This window comes from Parasteatoda tepidariorum, chromosome 3 (genome assembly GCF_982258835.1).
Source record: "Parasteatoda tepidariorum strain Cologne lab strain chromosome 3, Ptep-v5.0, whole genome shotgun sequence".
NCBI classification, from domain to species: domain Eukaryota; kingdom Metazoa; phylum Arthropoda; class Arachnida; order Araneae; family Theridiidae; genus Parasteatoda; species Parasteatoda tepidariorum.
Genome location: NC_141757.1, coordinates 86,909,012 through 86,930,576, shown reverse-complemented (window position 1 = coordinate 86,930,576; position 21,565 = coordinate 86,909,012). Strand labels below are relative to the sequence as shown.

General features: G+C 27.9%; 1 protein-coding gene across 3 annotated transcripts in view; it reads left to right on the top strand.

The window, feature by feature from the left end:
- The window catches only part of LOC107453006 (uncharacterized), a 195,213-nt gene that overhangs the window by 22,040 nt on the left and 151,608 nt on the right, over positions 1-21,565 (top strand). For 2 of the 3 annotated variants that reach the window (XR_015432636.1, XM_071182789.2), the window contains exon 2: positions 7,662-7,731. The gene's annotated coding sequence lies outside the window, so the exon portion shown is untranslated. The remainder of the gene's footprint in view (positions 1-7,661; positions 7,732-21,565) is intronic. The other variant, XM_071182793.2, reaches the window with a different exon arrangement.

Here is a 21,565-nt window from a genome sequence, read left to right as displayed (position 1 = left end):
ATAATAAAATACGGTCGTATAATCTGTGTCAAAATTCGATAAACTTGGTCAAAATTTCGTTATCATGATATCTTAGAACATGACATAGAACCATTTCATTGCTTAAATTTACTTTTCCCTTATGTATTTTTTACTTAATGTGGGGTAATAAGAACTATGACTTTGAAAACCTGAATTTCCCGTCAACCGTTATCATATGAATGCCAAATAAATTTTAAAAAAGATTACCAAATGAATATTTGAAATACCGAAAAATTTGTTTTTATTAGCCAAAATTATGTTTATTTTATTTATTGATTTATTTTTTTATCAGAAGTGTTATTACGATGCAGCTCGGTAATTATACTGTAATTTTTTTCAGAGCCTAAACGCACATTTTTTTAGAAAAGACGAAGGTTTAATCACATAATATTACAAATATTATAAAATTGTACAAGGTGTAAAAATTTTTAAAAAAAGAATATTTTAACTTTTTTATTACCAAGTTAAATGTTTAGTAACAATTTTATGAGATGTAACTTCGCACAGCTATTTGGGCTAACAGCATGAGTTTTGTCACTATTGTTCCAAATAAATAAATAAAAATCCGATTGAGAAAAATGAAAAAAGAAATATCGCACAAATCAGGAAAACGTTTTCGCTTTAGACAAAGCTGTACTTTCAGTTGTTTTCTCTAACTTTTTGTTTCTATATCAGGCAGATTTGGGACTTTACAAATTAATGTTACCAACAATTTAATTTGTCGTGTGAGTCAAAATGTACTGCTATATACAGTGTCCGTTTTTGGCACAGCACACACTGTATAAAAATTGGTTTTGCTCGTAAGAACAAAGAAAAAAAATCAAGAAAATCACATTTTTTCTACACTTTAAAGGTAATGCCTTGATTTCAAAACATGACTTTCTCTGTTTTAGCTGTTATCGAATCCAGCGGCTCTCTATTTTTTATGGCTACGGGACCATAAATTATCTAGAACTGTTTGGAAGAACCCTAAATATATAAATAAAATGTTTTTAGCAGCCGTGAACATGCCAACCAAAGAAAGACTACTAATTATTTTGATAATATTTAATGTGAAGAACGAATTTTTTTTTCAATAATCGTGTTATTAATAAAACTCTTAAAATAATTGGTATGATATCAAACAGTTGAATTCGCAGGCCTGGAGTGGCAACTAGTCTAGCTCTAAATTTTTTTTTGGTGCATGCATTAGCTGAAAATGAATAAAATAAGCTGAAGTTCTCGAGAAAGAACTCTAGTAAATTTTCATAACAGTTTTCAAAGAAACGTAATTCATAATTATTGAATTTGGTCATTTTATTTCGAAACCAAAAGTTAGACAAGAAATACTGATGTAATTTTCTTTATAAATTTTGTTATTTTTTTACTGGTATTTTATTTAATTTCATTAAAATAACCAAACAATCAAAGAAATTATGAAATAAATTAGAATTACAGTTTAAAAAATCCTTACTGATTTAAATAATTATACTCTCGGATCTAATTCATAATTTGTTCACCCCTGGGTAAATGAAAGCTTAATAAGAACCGCTTTTTAGAAACAATTAGGAATATACATGAAATTATCGGTTATAATAATATATTGTTTAGCATAAAAAGAGCTTTTTGATAAACATGTTTTAAAAGGTAACATATAGAAATTATATAAAGCATATTTCATCATCATGTGATTGCAAAAAGAGGGAATTCCAGGGATAAAGGAGATATAAAAATATCTTTTTAAGAGAGATTACTGTATATATCCTTTTACTTCTCAAAAATTATATTTATTTTGTTTAAAAAAATTATTATTTCTCATATGAATAAGTTTTTTTTCAACAAACAACAGTTTTCAGTTATTTATACATTATTTTTTTTTAAAGAAAACTATACTTTTTTAAGCATAATATTTTAAATCTAAAATAATATAGCTTATAATATTGTTTCCATGATTTTGTTGCAATAATAATTAAAAAATAGCTTTTTTTAAAGTTTTAAATAATATTTTAGCTGTAATAGTAAATTACACGAACTTTTTCTTTAAATTTCGAAAGATATCCTCTATTTCTTCAAAGTTTTATTTAATTTTTAATAAAAGTTGTTTAATTATTCGATAAACTAAAGCATTGGAACTTATTTTACGCATAGAAATATTTATTTTAAAATGTGCAAGAATTTTAAGAATATTTTTTTACCAGGAAACGAAATACTTCAAACTTCCAATTAATTGTTTTAACTTTACTTAGAGCCGTTTTCAACATTTTAAAAATAAATATTAGAATTAGTTAAAATACAAAGAAATGAAAGTCAAGCAAAAATAGAAATATAACTCAGAGCTGATATTTAACTAGTCAGTGGCTTACATCTAAAATAGTTTAAAACAAATGAAAAAATGATAAAAACTAAATTGAAATTAATTTGAAACATATTCTTCAAAAATAAGAAAATTATTTTTACGCTTAAAAAAATGCAACTTAATATATATTGATAAAAAAATAACTTTTAAAAGAAAATTATCTGACAAAAGAGGGGTAAAGAGAGTTAATATAAATTCCTTGTTTTATACTTTTTTAATAAAGTCAAAAAATGAAATTTTTGGTATTTGTGATATATAGTATACTGTAAAAAAATTATTTCGTATTACGAGAATTTTTTGGCGATAAAGTTGCCAGGGATTAATCGCATGCTACGGAAAAAACACGTTGACAGAAATTTCATGAACAAAACGGTAGATACTTTCCGTAGGTCAGCGTACGGCAGAGAAATTTGGCACGAAGGTAGTTGTATGCTCTCTGGTTTGCTTAATGAAGCAAATTACTAAAATATTGATTAGTTTTTGATTATTTTTTAAAGTATTCTTACTTTTTGCTTGATTGTTCGCGATTTTTGAGATATCGAAAACCATCACGTTTGAAAGAACCATTGCAGAACTTCTATATATTTTTCCATCGTTAAGTTCAGACGTTACGAAGCGGGATTTGAACCCACGATCTTCCTGGTATCAGGCCAACTCTTAATCACCATACAAGCCGGTCGCAATCGTGCCTTATTTGTTGCTGTTTTGATACCAAAGTTTTTTATATTCATATGTGAAAAAATCTGTACCTAACAGATTGCATCTGTATCAGAGTTTATTTGTTAACATAAAAAATGTCTTCTTTTGACAGATCACGATTTAGTTTAATTGTAAATTTCTGTAGTCTTAAGGAACAGAAATTTTCTGTAGTTTTAGAAAACAGAAATTTTTTGTAGGAAAGTTAGACTATTTTTATTTTTTTTAATAGAAATGTTTTACAGCATACATACTAAGCATACATACATGCACAAAGTTCAGATAAAGTTTGATGTTGAAAAATCATGATCTCAGAAAAAAAATCTATATCAACATTTAGTAAATATGTTTTCGACTTATTGTGCAATAAATCCAAATTTTTGTTGCAGTAAAAATAATGAACAATTTCTTTGGATCTTTCGAAAAACAAACAAACAAATTTTTAACTTAATAAAAACTAAAGTTTTAGCAATTATAAAACATAGTAAGACTCGTTATTCGCAATTACGAAATTGAGACATAATTTGATACTGTAAAAATCATGTTCTCAAGAAACATTCTAACAAAAATATTGTAAGTATCTAAGGTGTTTTGTACCCATTCATTCCTCCCTCAGTTAAAGTTTTCATATCAGAAGTATTTAAAGCTTTTACTGAAGTACAAGATTCCTTTGAACATTTGAAAAAAGTTTGGAATTATAAGTAACTAATTATAAAAATCTATGGTTATAGCATTCGGGAAATATATTATGACTTGATATGCAGATACACAACCTTAAGGCAGAAATTGATGTCAGAAAATTTGATGCTAAGCTAAAATACATCGATGATTAAACATGTAATGTGCCTTTTTGCTGCTTGATTCCTCTTTTAATTCTGATGTATTTTAAATTCAATAAAATAATATAAATATAAAAACTTCTATGGAAGTTTTGAAGAATTTGGAACAGAAAAAACACATTTAAAAAACTAAGATTTCAGTATTATTAGAAAATATTAATACAGTCGAACCTCGCTAACTCGAACCTCGATTTCACGAATTTTTCGATATCTCGAAGAAAAGAAAAATTCCCTTCAAATTTCCCATACACTCAATGTTTAAAAAAAACTTGATTTTACGAATTTTTTTTTCTAATCCCTCGATAACTTGAATTTTTTCTTCATAAATAGCGTAGATTTTTTTCCTGAAAATAAAAAAATATTCCCAAAAATAAAAAAAATTTAAGAATAGAAAACCGATTCACATAATGATAAACTTTTAAAAAAAATGGACATAAAGACGTCAGTGACATGGAATGATGTGTCTTCCTCTATGATAATGAATGGCTTCAAGAAGGCTGGATGCATTAAAGATCACGAAAGTAGTCAAACAATCAATATCGTTAATTCTGCTGAAAACTGCACCGAAAGTGATTGGGACAGTTTGACCGGACTCATGAAACTCGATGACGTGGAATTTCATGACTTTGTAAACGTAGATGAAGCAGTAACAGTGTGCGGTCAGTGAGATGACAATGCTATCATTGCTCAAATGAAAGCTTCTGGTGAACTATCAGAGGAAGAGGATGAGGAAATCGAAGATTTACTGCCCAATGTTACTAACAAACAAGCACTTTCTGCAGTAGACACTGTACGGAGAATTATTGAGAGGCAGCCGAATATGTCAGAGGAAGCATTAAAACTATAGTCCTCTTAGAAAATGTTATAGACAAACTTTCTTACACATCTCTAAAGCAAACAACAATTGAATCTTTTTTTTAAATGAAAGTGTAAACAGTTTTTTTTAGAATAAATATGGAATAGTAAATAAGGTATGTAAAGAGCATTTTTCCTTATTCTACCATCGATAACATGCAATTTTCGATAATTCGAATTTTCGGTATCTCGATTTTTTTCTCCTCTCCCTTCAAGTTCGTGATATCGAGGTTTGACTGTATATTAATTAAACATATTATATTAATATGAAAAGTGCACCGAGGAAAAATATGGTTGAAACTAACAGAATGTGATCAATTTTACCGTGTTTCTGATTTTATGGCGAAAAGCATGGTAATTTTTACAGAAGCGCTTTGGTAATATTAATAATAAAATATGGTTTTATAACATGTGATAAAATTTGGTAAATGTGGCAAAATTTGATAATTTTATCATGATATCTTAGGGAGCGGGATAAAAACCATTTATTCGGTTCAATTTACTTGTCAGCTTTGTATTTTTAATTTAAGTGTGGTAATAAGAATTATAATTTTGAAAATCTGAATTTTCGGCGAACCATTGCTATACGAGCAGAAAAAATACCAAATAAATGGTTTAATTACCGTGTAGTTTGGTTTTATAACCAAAATTATGTTGATTTTTTTCCTTTTTTTACTACAAATGTCGTTGTCATGCAAGTACGGAAATTTTACGATAATTTTTTCTCCCCGTGTGATGGAGTTTTTATAAACGCGAATGATGCATCTACATAAGAAAATTTTTCAGTCGAGTTTAAATATTTCAGCGATTTGAATTATGCATAAACATTTATTGTTTTGAGAAAAGTTTGGTACACGGAAGCTACTTTGGGATCTGCATACTTGTTTGCATTGATATAAGTTTGTCTTATGAAAGAGTGTTTTCCGAGATTTCAGTTGTGAATACTAGAAAAGAACCGAACGGATGTTTTGGCTTTACTTTTATGCATACAGATATGGTTTAACTCTTCCGGGGAAATTGTAAATACAGATTTAAAAGCATTTCATAGCTATTCTTTTTAAAAATACATTTTGACCTACATTTATAGTTAATATATTTTAACTCTTCTGGCTTATATGAATTGTTTTAAAACTATCATCTTTATTCAATTTTTCAACACAATTCCATTTAATTTTAAGTCTTTTATTTTAAACACAAATTTATACACCATTTTTATAGTGTTTAAATCTACGATTTTACTGAGAAATATTATAATTTTTCTCTCATGTGTGAGTACTGATATTATTCGATCATTATATGATTTTAGCATAAAATGTGTATTTTGTGACAAATTTTGCTTGGTAAATAACTGATTTTAAATAGTTGTATTTATAACTAATTTTATCTTTTTATAAAATTATATCTAATTTTATCTTAATTATAAAAAACAATATATTTTATAATCTGGAATTTTTTGCATTTATAACTAAGTTTGTTTTGTTAAAAATATATCAAAGTCGTTTTTCATGCTAAATTAGCTTTAATATGATGAACTAAAATAAATATGTTAAAATCTATGAATAATAAAAATTAAATATTTTGAATCAAAGGAATTTTAATTTTTATTCCTCTTGGACGAATATAAAAATTCGCCAAAAAATATTTTCAGGAAAATTATGGTGTTTCATACACTTTAAAACTTTTAACTTCTTGAAAGTAAAGTAAAAAAACCCTTAAACATTAAAACAAATGCTCTTTTTTATTTACAAAATATATTTTATGATACAGTTAATGTGAAGTGTGATAAAAGGGTTGTTAAATCGTAGTTATATTACATATCTCTCAGTCGCATTTATCTCATATGTGATCATATAACTGGATCAGCTATGTTATGAATATTATCGGAAACGTTTTCGGAGGATAAATTAAACGAGAACAGAATAGAGAAACATTTATATAGAAAAGATATTTATTTTATTTTAATAACCCATTTTCAGATTTAAACTTTAGCCATTATGCTGTCAAAAGTACATAATTTACTCTTTTTCTTCTTAAAATTGAAAACACTATAAAAAATCAAGATATAATTACTTTACATAGATAATGTAACTAGACGGAGAAAAAAAGTCATGTTAAAATTACCGTACTTGTTTGGTGATCTCATTTCCGGTAAAAAAATAACAACAACATAATTCTGGTAATAAAACCACCAAACATTCATTTGGTAATTATTCCCATTTGTTTGGTAATGGTTTACTGGAATTTTGGTTTACAAAATTGTAGTTCTTATTACTACACGTTTAATAAAATACAAAACTAACTACAAATTTAACTGAATAAATGGCTTTAGTACCATGCTCTCCTTAAGTCATCATAATAAAATTATTAAATTTTTCCACATTTGCCAAGCAGTATTGTTATGAAGGTGGTTCAGTTTACCAAATCATCACCTAAGTGCTTCGGTAAAAACTCCCATATTTTTTGGTGTCTCCGTTAAAGAGTAACACAGTAACTTTTACCAAATTCTGGTGGCCTTGACCATGGTTTTTTTCAGCAAATTGCATTTATTTAAATATTTTTTAATCATGATATATTGCTATAAAATTTGAATAAATAATAGTAATAAATCCTAAACAAAATTTTAATGTTAGTAAAAAGTAATAATCTAATTGGTCATCTCAACCAGCCTTGAAGGCACATTTGAAAAAATAATTTGATGACTTATACAAAGTGTGGTAAAACTCAAGGAAAACAGCAGTAAACAATGTCAAATATGAACATATTTATGCTAAAAATAGTTACCATAGTTTGAAATAAATATGCCTTGAAAAATAAATTAATCCCGTTTAATGTTTTATAGATATTAATAACGTTCTGTCACTGTATAAATTATGAAAAAAAATCTGAGCATAACGATTTCTTTTGTTTTTTTTTAGGATACGGAGTTCGGTAGCTGGGACTGATTTGTGTTTACGGCTATACAAGCTATAGTTCCTTTATTGGTAGGTAATTTTCTGAAGAATATTTTCTTTTTTTAAATTGAGTAATTTGTAAATTCCTTTATGCCGGTTCCTTTAACTTTTTTTAGACGAGCACGGGTTTTAAAACTCAAGAAATTTGCCGCTTTTTACCATTATTTCTATTAGTTTTTTCCTTAATCCATCTTATTTTCTCTTCTATATTTGCTCGACACATTAGCTTCGGATGCCATTCAATTCTTTCTTAGTTCTTATTTCTGTGAATTTAGCATAACCTAACTTGTTCCTGAACAGGTTGAGTTGCTAGGAACAGGAACAGTGTTAGGTTAAACTGTTAGGAATAGGTTCCTGAACAGGATAGGTTGAGTAACCTAACCAACAGTTCTTAAAACATAAAATGTATAGTTTTCATACTCATAATAAACTAGTATTGATTTATTGATATTTTATTAAGCGGTATCCATCGAATTCGTGGAGACAAAATAGAAACAGATCCAACAGAGACTTACTCATTAAAGCGATTAAAAAAAATTCGAGACAGGTCCGCTATTATATGAGATTCTAATATGTTATACTGCTAAACTAATAGAGGAAAGGGGGGAGACATTACCATTTCATGCTTTTTTACTTTATTTTCCCCTAAGTTTGATTTAATATAGATTGTGTCTGTGGAGATATTGTTTGCCCGCATACGCATCTTAAGGACATTTTAAAAATATTTTCTGATACATACACTACACACAGATAATAAAAATTGATAATCATTTTGTTGAAAAAGGAAAAAGAAACATTTATAAAATTTGGACAATATTTTTATGCTTTTTTAATAAAAAGTAAAAGGGGGAAATTTTAAAGAAAAACTTGAATCGACTTGAGTAATAAAAATCAATAATTATGTACTTAAAAAAATCAAAAATATAATATTTATTTAATTCAATCATCACTAAGGGGCATTTGTAGCTAAAAATAACAAGGGAAATTTGGAATAAAATATTGAATTCATTCGAATAATAAAAACCAATAATTTATGTTTCGTAAAAGCAATAAAGAGAGCATTTATTTAATTTCATCATCACTTGTATATTTCGGTAGTTAAAGATAACAGGAAAGAATCAATTGCAGTTCAAATAATAGATCCTGAATCAATCTTGAATAATAAGCAAAACTTAAAACGATCTTGTATCAATCTATCTTGAATCGATCTTTTATAATAAGCAAAACTCGTTGATTAATTATTTTGTCACAACTTCGCACCCAATTACACCCTATTTTGACATAACAGACCAAAATTATCCAATTTATTTCTAGCAAAAGCAGAAAAGAGAAGAAACCAAACATTATAAAGACACTGCATAAAGATAAAACTGAACGTCCATCTATTTCATGGATCAATCTGTATTTTCTTTTGTTTCCCACGAGAGTTGAGGTGTAATTGATGAATTGATTTCATGTCATATTCTTCACCACTTCATCACTCTCCAGCGCTTCCTTAAATCTCTTAAGGTGATATGTTATGAGAAAAGAAAAAAAGATCTTCCCTTTCATTCCGCAAAAGATTTCATAAATCATTTGAAAGTTGAGTATACCGGAACAGAGTAACATATTGGCGGAAATTTGCTAGCGCCAAGAGAGCTCAAGGTTGATTCCTGTCAACAATGTATTCTTAGGGGACAGCTACCACTTACGCGAATTAATATTTGTGATCCTATTTAGAGGTATTTAACTAAAATAAAACGAATAGAGGAATTTCGCTTTAATAAAAAAAAAGTTTCTTCTTTTAAGCTATCTTCATTCCAAAATGCGTATTTATGGTAGCTTAGTAGAGATCACACGATTTGCACTTGAATATATCCGACAAAAAATTAAATGCTGTATTGCAGGCTTTTCTTTAAATTTGAATTTTTAAACTTAATTCTGTAAATGAATTAATGGTTTTCACCCAGACATCAGAATTTACTGAGTGAATATGCAACAATATCTTTATAAATATAAATTTATCTGTGACCTCGACGCAATCGGAAAGATTTATCAGAATTTATTGAAAGATAAATCAGAATTTATTGTAATTATATTGTGTGTATTAAGATCTTTGTCCTAACATGTAGCAAAATTTGCAACTACAAGATCCTTAAAAATTGTAATTAAAATCTTTATGCAACATTGTAATTAAAATCTTTATTCAATTTCATACAACTATAAAATAAAAAAATGGAATAAATCTCTGTACAGTTAAGTCTGTAATCAAGTAATAGAGAAAAAAAATGGTTACTATTTTTCTTTATGATGTTCTTTCAATCCAGTCTTTTAATTTTTATTACAAACAAGTTTAGATGCTTGCTTGCGTTTTTAAAAATAATGAGAAAACCTATATGAAAAATAATTTGCCGTGTGCGCTGCCGAGTTGGAGGGTTTTCACTACCGGGATTGTCACGAAAGAAGATTTAATAGCAAAATCTGGAATTTAAAAGAAAATAACGAATCTGCAAGCTGATGTTAGATTTAAATAAATTAAAATTGCTTCTAAAACTGTTAATTTTTTATTGCTGTTATACAATCCATTTTGATTATTTTAAACACCAAACATTTGTCGTCTTTGATTTTGCTTTTATTCGACAAAGGAACAGATTCTAATAATTGTCTTTTTCTATAAAAATTGATTAACGACTTCTAACATGGAGTCTAAAAATATTTAGTATTGGTTAGTGTTAGCATAACAAGTGTGAAGAATATTTGAATTAAAAGAAACCATTGATGATTTGATTGATTCTCAGACTAGTAATTACCGATATTTTGGTGAAAAAATTAAGAAGATATTAATGCGAGAAATATTTACATTTTCAAAGTTAAATTTCTCATATGAGCATAAAACTGGAAGAATTGTAAGCTTTTCCTGCCCTAAGTACATTTATACGTTTTTTGACGTTGTATGTAAATAGTATAATTTAGGTTGTAATCCTGGTGTTATCCGCATCGTAAATTATATATATAAATGATAAAAAATAAATTTATTTTATAGATATTTTTCCTAAAGCCCTAAATAGAAGCATTAAACAGAGACACGCCGCCATCTTGGTGACTGCAACTCTCAAAGTAGACGAAATGCGGGAATAGAAATTTCTATTTTTAAACGCCACTTTTTATTGATAAATATTTTAATATTCTTGAAGATAACTTAAATATTTACTATTTATTCTTTTTCTCTCTCTGAAATTACATGTTTTATTTATATATTTTTTCAGTGAAAATAATACCTTATCTATAAGTTAAAACTTTCTCATTTCGTCTTTCATAATCTGAAATAACTTTCTTTCCTAAAACACTTTGAATTTTTTTTGTAGTCGATTTTTATGAGGTTTAAAGGGCAGCATGATTTGGAATATGACCATTATTATCAGTGTTCAAAAAAAAAGTTTTTTTGCCCCAATAGTTTAAATATTTTTCTTCTTAATCAATACCAATCGTTATTTGATTTTTTCATGATAAAAAGTTGCTAAAACTTTTAGTACAATTAATTAAATTTAAAATAAAGTCATAATCAAAATTTTAGATGCAAATAAAAAATTCAATTCAAATTAGATGCAAATAAAAATATTTTAAAATTGCTGTTTGATTTTTAAAATATTAAATGAAATGAAAATGCGTCTGTCAAAAAAAAAAATAAAACATATTATAAATATTAAACCAATAAATTCACTTGAGCAGCATAAATATTTAAGGAAAATTTCAGAATTTTTCAAAAAAGAATAATCTTGTTTTAATTGTATTAACTTATTGGTGTTACAAAAATAATAGTTGAAGCTATTTAATTTATATAGGTTCACTATGATTGGGATATATTATTTGAGTATTCATAATATTGTGTGGTAAATATTTTGTTTTAATAAATAATTCTTGATATTTAAAAAAGAAAAAACATTTTAATTTTATCAATTGTATAAAGTAAAACGATCTAACTGTGGGGTAGATAAAATTGAAAAATAAACATATATTTTACTCAATTAGTAAATAGGTATTTAATTTATATTCAATTTGATTTTTTAATAATTTTATATCTTATTAATGAGTAAATATTTTAATAACATATCCTTAAAGAGGAAATTACTTGCCATAGTTGTTAGTTTTTTGAAATAGACACATTATTCTTTTATAAAATAACTAGGGGGCAAAGCCCCCTGTTCGCTACCGCTCACCAACCCCAATGATTGCTTCGAAATAATTGCTTTTTCTTGGCAGAAAACAGTTTTCCCACTAAAGTTAAAAATATTCACTTAACATGTATGTACTAAAAGGAATTCTGTTTACTTACGCTTTTGCGCCTCTACTTCCCACGTCTAAATATTACTATCTATTAGTATTATAAACATTTAGATCTCTTGGTGAACAGAAGTGATTTTTTAATCATCAATTTTTTAAACAACATTTATATTCTTAATACATTATATTGTTCAAACAAATTTGATGAGTTCTCAACCATAATTTAAAATTTTCGCTAATAATAGCAGTACTGAAAAATAACTTTAAATTAGGGATACAAACATATTTAAAGGAAAACAATACCTTTACGACTTTTGTTAATTTCATGCTGATGACAGCCTAAACAGTTAGGAAATGAATGGGGGAAAACTGGATCCTACAACGTGATTTTCTGGCCAATAAAAATGAGCCGACAACAATGAAAAACTGCGACACCATCATTAGAATTTTATATATAGTAAGAAATAAAGTTCAAATCTTCAATATAGAAATTTCTTTACAACTAAAAAGGCTAAATTCCGTAAGGGCAAACAATTTAATATTATTTTCCATGTAAGCAAATGAGCAATTTGAAATATAACGGGACAGTTATTTTTTTAGTCCATTTATCTTTGCTAATTCTATGCAGACATACTATCCGTCGTTCCTTATCGTGATCTCCACTGGTAAGCGATGTAATTTAGAGCCTAATTTAGACTTATTTGAACAATCAAATACGCAACAACCTGTCATTATTACATTAAAAGTAAGAAACAAATAAAGTAAAAAGAAAAGCTAAAATAGAAATAATAGATCGAGTGCATAACAGATCGATTTTTTCGCAGTTCAAACTACTCAACAAAATGGCTACTGTTTACCCATGTGATGAGCGGCAACCAATCAAAATCGAAAGCGGCACAAAAGTCGCAAGGAAAAGAGTGATGGACGTTACTTAAACTTGGTAATCTATGGCTTTAATTGTACCAAGTGTTGTAAACACAAATTTTATATCTATTGCCGTCTTAAATTTCAAATAACGAAACTGCAATCGGTAATGATAGCGCTGGGTATTTTCGTTTCTGTCCCTGTAAAGGTAAAATATGTTTCTAGTTAAGTTCCTTGAATTTTAGTTAAAACAGTAATTATCTAAACTCATATTCTTTATCTAGGAAAAATGTTTTGCCGTTGGAAAAGTTTGCAAAATTTAGCTTCTAACCTAAAATTTAAAGACTCTAACCTGAGCATTTTAATTGCTATTAAAATACCTTTAGCGTTATTCAGAATTTTTTTCCCTTTAAAATCTAACAAACCAAGTTCTATTAATTATTATTATTAATTATAAAGTTTTGTTTATTAATGGTCTTTCTTTGTGAGATTTTTAGGTAAAATATTTTGAAAAATGAATAGAAATATGCAACGATATTTATGCATCGACTTCTAAATGACTTGTATTGATTCGAAATACAAAATGAAATAATAAGTAATAAATCAAGTTCTTTAATATAAATTAAACTTGATGATATTTTAAGACAGGAACAAAGAGTATCACACTGAAAATTTGGCTTTTACTGTCAGAATATGGTAAAATTTACATTGTTTCTGGCTCTAAGGGAACACTGAAAAGCTTGGTAATTTTTACAGAAGCGCTTTGGTAATGGTGGTCTCATAATAACGAATGAATGATTTTATAATAAGTGACAAAATTTGATAATTTAATTGTGATACCTTAGAGTATGGCATAAAAAAAACATTTATTTGGTAAAATATACTTTTCAATTTCGAGTTTTTTACTAAAGTGGGGTAATAAGGACTTTAATTTTAAAAGTCAAAATTTCCGGTAAACAGTTACCATGCAAACAGAAAAGTAAAAAAATATCGTACATTTTGGTTTTTATTACCAGAATTATGTTTCTTTAATACCAGAAATGTCATTATCATACAATTATGATAAGTTAACCAGAAATTTTTTATCCGTGTGCGTTAACATAGATTTGGTTCTACAGGTTTAGTTCTCCCTTTTATTGGAATTCTATTTTACTCAGCTACCTTTCCAACTTCTGCATTCACAAATTTGTTTTTTTATTAAATTCTTATTCAATATTTTTAATCTATAAAAACTCAATAAATGTTTTTCGTCAAAATTGTTTGAGCTAATGCAAAAAAAAAAAAAAAAAAAAAGAAGAAAAATCCAATCATTTTGTCGGAATTTTTAAAATTTATTTTGTAATGATTGGTTTAGTTGCATATGTTCATGACTAGATACAGTTTTAAGTAAAATTCATTATAAAATAAATATAACTCGTTGAATAGCTAATTTTATTATTTAAAAGTAAATACAAATTAATTCAGATAATAGCTTAATGTCATTTAAATTTTTTCCATTATCTCTCTTGTCTTTTTCCTGACTTACACCAATCACGTTTTCACATTGATACTTTCAATTTTAATCTAAATAACAAAATAATTTTAATTTATAAAGTATAATATATATAGTTAAAAATATTTGAAAATAACTTCGAATATATATTAAAATTATCTTTTATAAAATAAAGCAGAATAAGAATACTGTTAAAAAAACTGTACATATACATACTATTATAACTTTATTATTAAACTTAAGCTGATGATAGCCAAAAATGTCCTTTTTGTTAACTAAGGATCCAGTGATATATTTCTTCTGGCTAATCGAAAACAATGAGAAGCAGTTTTAGAGCTTTATTTTTTTATGTTGATATGCTGTTTATTAATTTTGAAGTAGTAATAGCTCTTTAGTAGGAGTGGATGGAGTAAATGATTTTGTCATTTTCGCTAAAGAAAATTTTTTCTTTCATTTTTTTTAATAGAAGAGTTTTATAACTGCTTTAGTTCATTTTTTTTCAAGCATAATAAAATTAATTTATGAACGTACTGACCCTGAAAAGAACATAAAAACGCTTTTATGTGGGTTGCTTCTAATCTTGAAATCCAGCAATAAAATTTTTTTTAATCCTAATTACGTTACTTCACAGCAGTATACGTGGCATTGTATATTTTATAGTTCAAAATACATTGCTGCCCAAAATTTTAAGTCCAGTAGAAAATATTTTGTATATTTTAAAAATAGATACAAACAAGATACAATAAAGAGAGAAGGGAAAGATGAAAAATATAGAAGGAAATAAGACGTTGATATTTTATTTGCCACAAATGTTTTGGAACAAAATGATATACAGAGTGCTTTTTAATCTTCTTGTAAGGGTGAAATAAAATCTCTTTACAGATGATTGAGATCCTTGTCCTAAATTAAATATAAAAAGGAAACACATTAAGGGTTAAAAATTCATATTTAAGTGACGAAAAAAGCAAAAACTTCGAAACCTTGATGATACATTAACGAGGAGGGTGAGTTTAAAAACATCAGGAAAAATTAAAAGGCGATTGATGAAAAAAAGTTGCTATCTTCATTCGCATTTATATTACTGTCATCACGCTGTGATTGAGTAACAATTTTGTCAGTGATAGCGTTTTCTTTAAGTTTGAAAATCGTGGATGATTTTTTAAAAAAATCTATTTTAATAATTCTTTATTAACACCTGATTTCACTTAATATATTTATTATAAATATGTGGTGTTGTGTGCTGTTACCAGTGTGATTTCTCTTTAAAATGATGTGTGCTTGTAAACGTTACGCTACGTGGGTTAGATACTACATGACAACATTTTTTTTTGTAGTGGAGGAAGGTAGGCAATAGCAATAGAGATCGTCTATCGAAAAAAAGTTTTTTTAATGAACGCGGAAGGCAGAAGTATGTGGATAACATGTTTTAAATGTTAAAATTGTTTTTTAGACAATGTAATAATTGGGATGAAAAAAGGACGAGATAAAGTACAAATGTTTCTAGTAAATCTTATTCCGAATCCTATATTGACATATTATTGTATAAAGAGTCTACTTTTGTAAACATTAACGAATGAATGATACTTAATAAGTTTAAGAATTTTTTGTTATTTGGTTTACTTTTCTGTTTGTTAATTAAAAAACACTTTTACTTAATAAGTACGGGTTGAAATAGCCTGGTTGGTAGGGCGCTGGACTCCCGTTCGTGAGAAGGCGAATTCAAATCCAGCCAGCAGAAGATTTTTCGTGTAGTAAATGGTGACGGGCGAACGTTAAATCTGTACGGTCACAAAGTCCTCCATGTTCCCATAACAAATTAAACCTCTGGGGGTACTGAATTGGAGATTGATCGTTCTCTGGTTCAGGTCAAAATTACGATCTGTGGCTGAATGAATCGATGTCTGAATGGTTCCAACCTATAAGGGAGTGTGATGTATGAGCGTGACAGAAGTCGAATTCTTGGCCGTAGATGGTGCCACTGGAAAACAAGAACAAGCGCACCCCCTTTGCTTTAATGGCTGACGACCACAACAACTTAATATTAATTTGTAGTAAATCGTGTAGTAAATGGTGACGGGCGAACGTTAAATCTGTACGGTCACAAAGTCCTCCATGTTCCCATAATAAATTAAACCTCTGGGGGTACTGAATTGGAGATTGATCGTTCTCTGGTTCAGGTCAAAATTACGATCTGTGGCTGAATGAATCGATGTCTGAATGGTTCCAACCTATAAGGGAGTGTGATGTATGAGCGTGACAGAAGTCGAATTCTTGGCCGTAGATGGTGCCACTGGAAAACAAGAACAAGCGCACCCCCTTTGCTTTAATGGCTGACGACCACAACAACTTAATATTAATTTTAATTTCTTATTCGCAATAATTTATTAGCATGCTACCGTTTTGAAGTTTAAAAAATACTTTCATCATATAATACGAGATCACATATAATAATAGAACTTTTAAAATATACATCAGAAATATGAATGGCTACGTATATATTTCTAGCAACTTTTTTTTCTGTCTGCCAAATTTAAGCTAGTGTTGAGTAATATGAACCGAAATTGTGAAGTATTTTACTTTTATTTTATTCTTTCACTCAATACGATTTTTTATTTACTCTTTCGCAATAATTTATCAGAATGTTACCTTTTTGTAATTTGAAAAATATTTTCATCATATAAAACGAGATAGCATATAATCATAGAACTTTCAAAAACTGCAACAGAAACACGAATCACTGCAATTACTTTCCTCGCCACTTTTATTTCTATTTGTAAAATGTTAGTCGGTGTTGATCAATATGAACTGAAAATGTGATGAAGAAAACAACTGAGAAGGATGATTTAAATTAAGCTAAAAAAATTAAAAGATAAGTCAAATCTACTCTTCTCATGACATCGAAATGCAATGGGTGAAAATGCATCAAATTTAAACTACTCGTAAATAAATGATGGGTATTAAAGATACCCCATACGATATTTTAAGATACGAAATCAGACACAAAAATGAACTTCCTCTGAACAAACACACCTTTTTTTCGACAGATTTGGATTTTGTCCCTCAAAGTAAAGGGGGTGGCTCCAATCTGGTAAATAGTTAGATCAGTAGAGCGATCCGAAGTTTGGAACCCATAATGTTATTGCGTATTTCGCCATATCTCGAGAATATTTTAAGTGAATTAAAAAATTCTTGCCAACAATTATAAAATTCATTTATTAAAATATAATTCCATGCATAAAACTAAATGTTAGTAAAAATTTATTATTTTTTATTATTTCATTTATAAATGTTGAAAAAAATTTTAAATCGTAAGGTATGCAATTTTTTACATACATTTAAAGTGTAAAATTTTGCATGGCAAAATACGAAATTTGAATTAAATCGGTCAAATAGTTCTTGACAAATTGAATTTTAAAAAGGTCGTATTTCTTAAAATTTGCTTTTTTCAGAAACTATTTGACCAATTTCGATCAAATTTTATATTTTACCATGTAAAATTACATTCTTGAAAATTATGTAAAAAGTTATATACCTTACAATTCAAATAGTAAAAAATAATAAATATTTTTAAAAAGTTATTTTTCGCAGGAAATTGGATAAATACGTTTTATAATTGCGCGTGAATTTTTTTTAATTCGCTTGGAAAGTTCACGACATATGATGTTTTTTTTCTCAGGAGCTATTAAACCGATTTCGCTCAAATTTTGTATTTTGCTATGTAAAATTACATGCTTTAAAGTGATGCAAAAATTATATATCTTACAATTCAAACTTTTTCTACTATTACTACGAATTTTATAATTGTGTGAAGAAATTGTTCGATTTGCTTAAGTTTTAGAGATTTAACGCAATTTTCCGTTCTGACTAAACCATATTTTCCCCTAACCGAACCATGCACCATATTTTCCAGATTGTGCCTACCCCCTATATTTTGGGCGTCAGAAATCCGCCACTGTCGGAAAAAAAGGCATGTTTATTCAGAGAAGGCACATTTTTGTGTCTGAATTCGTAACTTAAAATATCGTCTGCACTAATTAATTAGCATATTTGAGGTCCTCCCTTCGAACCTTTAAGTTTGACTCCTAGAACGGGAAGATCCGATAATTAGATAAAAAGTTATTCGGGGTGGTCCATTTTTTTTAGCGTGTTCGAAATTAGTCTGAATTGACTTAGAAATTATTCTTTCTTTATTTTAACTTCGCTAAAATTATTCATCTATGAAACCCACTGATTATAGGTAAGTTTATTATTTTCACCAATGGCTCCAAAATATATGGAGAAAGTAATGTTTTAAAAGCATTGTATAACTAATAACCATTACCTAATTTTGTATAGAAGAGTAGATTGAGAAACGTTATGAACCAAGGCAGACAGTTAAATAATAAGTGGCGACCGAGATGGAATGGCAGTAATTAAAATGCTCATATATTTTACTTCATCTATTGATTGCAAAATTTATTTAATTGAGAGAAATAACTAGTTATAGTTTGAAAATGTCATGTGGTGCAATAAAGCTCTAAGCGAAATGTGTTGCGAAAGGGTCTAATTAAAGCTATATTGATTGAAAGCTTTTCTCTAAGTTTCTTTAGAATACTTTGAGTATGAATAATAACACTTAAGAACTTTATTTATAATATTAAGAAAAAAATTTCAATTTTGAACAGTATTTTAAGATATTTCATCAAAATAGAATAAATTTATCTTTAAAAATAATTGCTAAAATCGAATAATTTGTGACGCCCAAATGACTCAAGCCAAATTCATATTAATTTTTATCAAGAATTCTAAGAAATGATGAAAAAAGTAGATGTGTTGAGAGCTTGGTGTAAATTATAATCACCAGCTAATTTTGTACATCAGAGTAGATTGAAAATTATCATGAATAACTAAACTACTTTATAGTAATCGGAGCAGAATCATAGTAATTAACCCTTTTTCTGTTGGCGTCGCATCTCATACGTTCGGCATTTTTGTGCCAGTGTGTTCGGCGTCGCCATGCGATGAAGAGAAAAATCGCATCATTAAAATTGAATTCGTCGCTACTTATACGTCTCTTTAAATCCCGCGTTTATTTTTATATTTCTAAATATTGCGAAGAGATGGCGCAACTAGCCCCACTTTCTTCACAATTTTTTGCAGTGAGCTTTCCCGCCTTGAATTAAAACCAAAATCATTACGAACTTTCTGTAATATCGCTTTTATTGGTGCTACTGTCGCACGCGAAAATAGTTATGATGTATTTAGAGAGCGAGTCCAAGGACAGTGAGTTTATTATCTCACAGTCGGAAAACGGTAACTGTAAGGATGGAAAATGATTTTCCAAAATATTTTTTACCTAATTTAAAAAAAAAATTATTTTACGTAGATATTTATTTTAAACACCTTAAAGCAACCGAATTAACAAATATGCTATCACAATGTATTTATTTTTAAGATAAAAATTAGGTACATTGCAGGGAAAACTGGAGATCAGTGGACGGGACATAACATATTTTCTCACTAAATGGTCAATCAAAAAACTGCTTGATGACAAAAATATTTTGAATTTAGGGCAGAACATATATAATAATTTTCAACAATGAAAAAAAGCTTCTTTTTGGGCCGGAAATTCGAATAAAAAATCCGACAGAAAAGGGGCTAAAAAGACTATATAGTTTGCTTTCTTTACTGATGGAGATTCTTCAACTGGCAGAGATAGCAAATTACAGAATGAAACGAGCTCTAAATTAGTTAGATGCATACATTTTTAAGTGGGATTACTATAAATGTGCTATATTATGTTTTGCTATAGAATCTATTTTCATATTGTTATCAAAGACTACGGAACGGCTACATTAACAAATAGCATGATTTTAAATAAATTAATAAGGTAGTGTATGGTTACATTTTTAATAATATTTTTATTTTTTTTAAAAGAATAAACAAAGAGTATGGTAATGTAATAGAATTTAAAAAATTTTAATTACGATAAAAGTGTATGGACTGTCATTGTGAAAAACTGAGGATCGATCTCCATAGGCGATTTGAAGCCCAACTAGCTTTATACCGATGAGTTTCACTTTGTCTGGGATGGGTAGCATGAGAGCAATGCTGATCGCATTACCGCAATCCTGCCGTAGGTCATGAAATTATGGAGCCTTAGCTTCCATCAGAGTTGGCCAAAAATGTAATCGATTACATTTTTTGATTACAGTAATCAATTACTTGTAATCATGATTACAATTTTCAAAAATTTTGATTACAGCTGTAATCATGATTACAATATTGATTACAGTAATCAATTACTTGTAATCGTGATTACAAAGTTTGATTACAGCTGTAATCATGATTACATAGTCGATTACAGTAATCAATTACTTGTAATCATGATAACAATTTTCAAAAAATTTTGATTACAGCTGTAATCATGATTACAATTTTGATTACAGTAATCAATTACTTGTAATCATGATTCCAAGCAATTGCGATTACAAGTAATCACAACAAAAACGATTACAAGTAATTATGATTACAAGTAATCAAAATATATGATTACATGTAATTTGATTACATGTAATTTGATTACATGTAATTTGATTACATGTAATTTGATTACATGTAATTTGATTACATGTAATTATGATTACATGTAATCTCATTACACGATTACAAGACTATTGTATTCTTATAAATGATTATATTTTACAGTAGATAGTAGAATGTATTTTATAATGATACATTTTGCACGTATTAACATGTACTGCATTTTGTACGTATTTGTATACGTACAAATGAATGTAACTGAAATGTATGTACATATGATTTTATCTAGTGCATATGTTCAGACATTTTAGTATCACACACATGTACATACACTTATATTGTAGGTATAAAATATATGTACGTATGTATATAGATAATAATTACGTATGCATGTGCAAACAATGTAGGCATGTACATTTATACACAATGAATATATGCATTTTATGCAAATATTTGTGTATGTAAAATGTATATCTATGTTCATGTACGCATGTATATACAAGTACTTGTGTTTGTACGAACATACATACATTGTCTGTACAATGTATGTCCCATGCATGTATGTGCAATTTATTTATGAACAGTACAATATATGTATGCATGCACAATATAGGTATATCTGTAGGATGTACAATATATGTATGTATACATGTACATGATATGCATGTCCAGTGTATTTATGTACATGTACATAATATGTTCATGCTCAATGTAAGTATCCAAATATGCA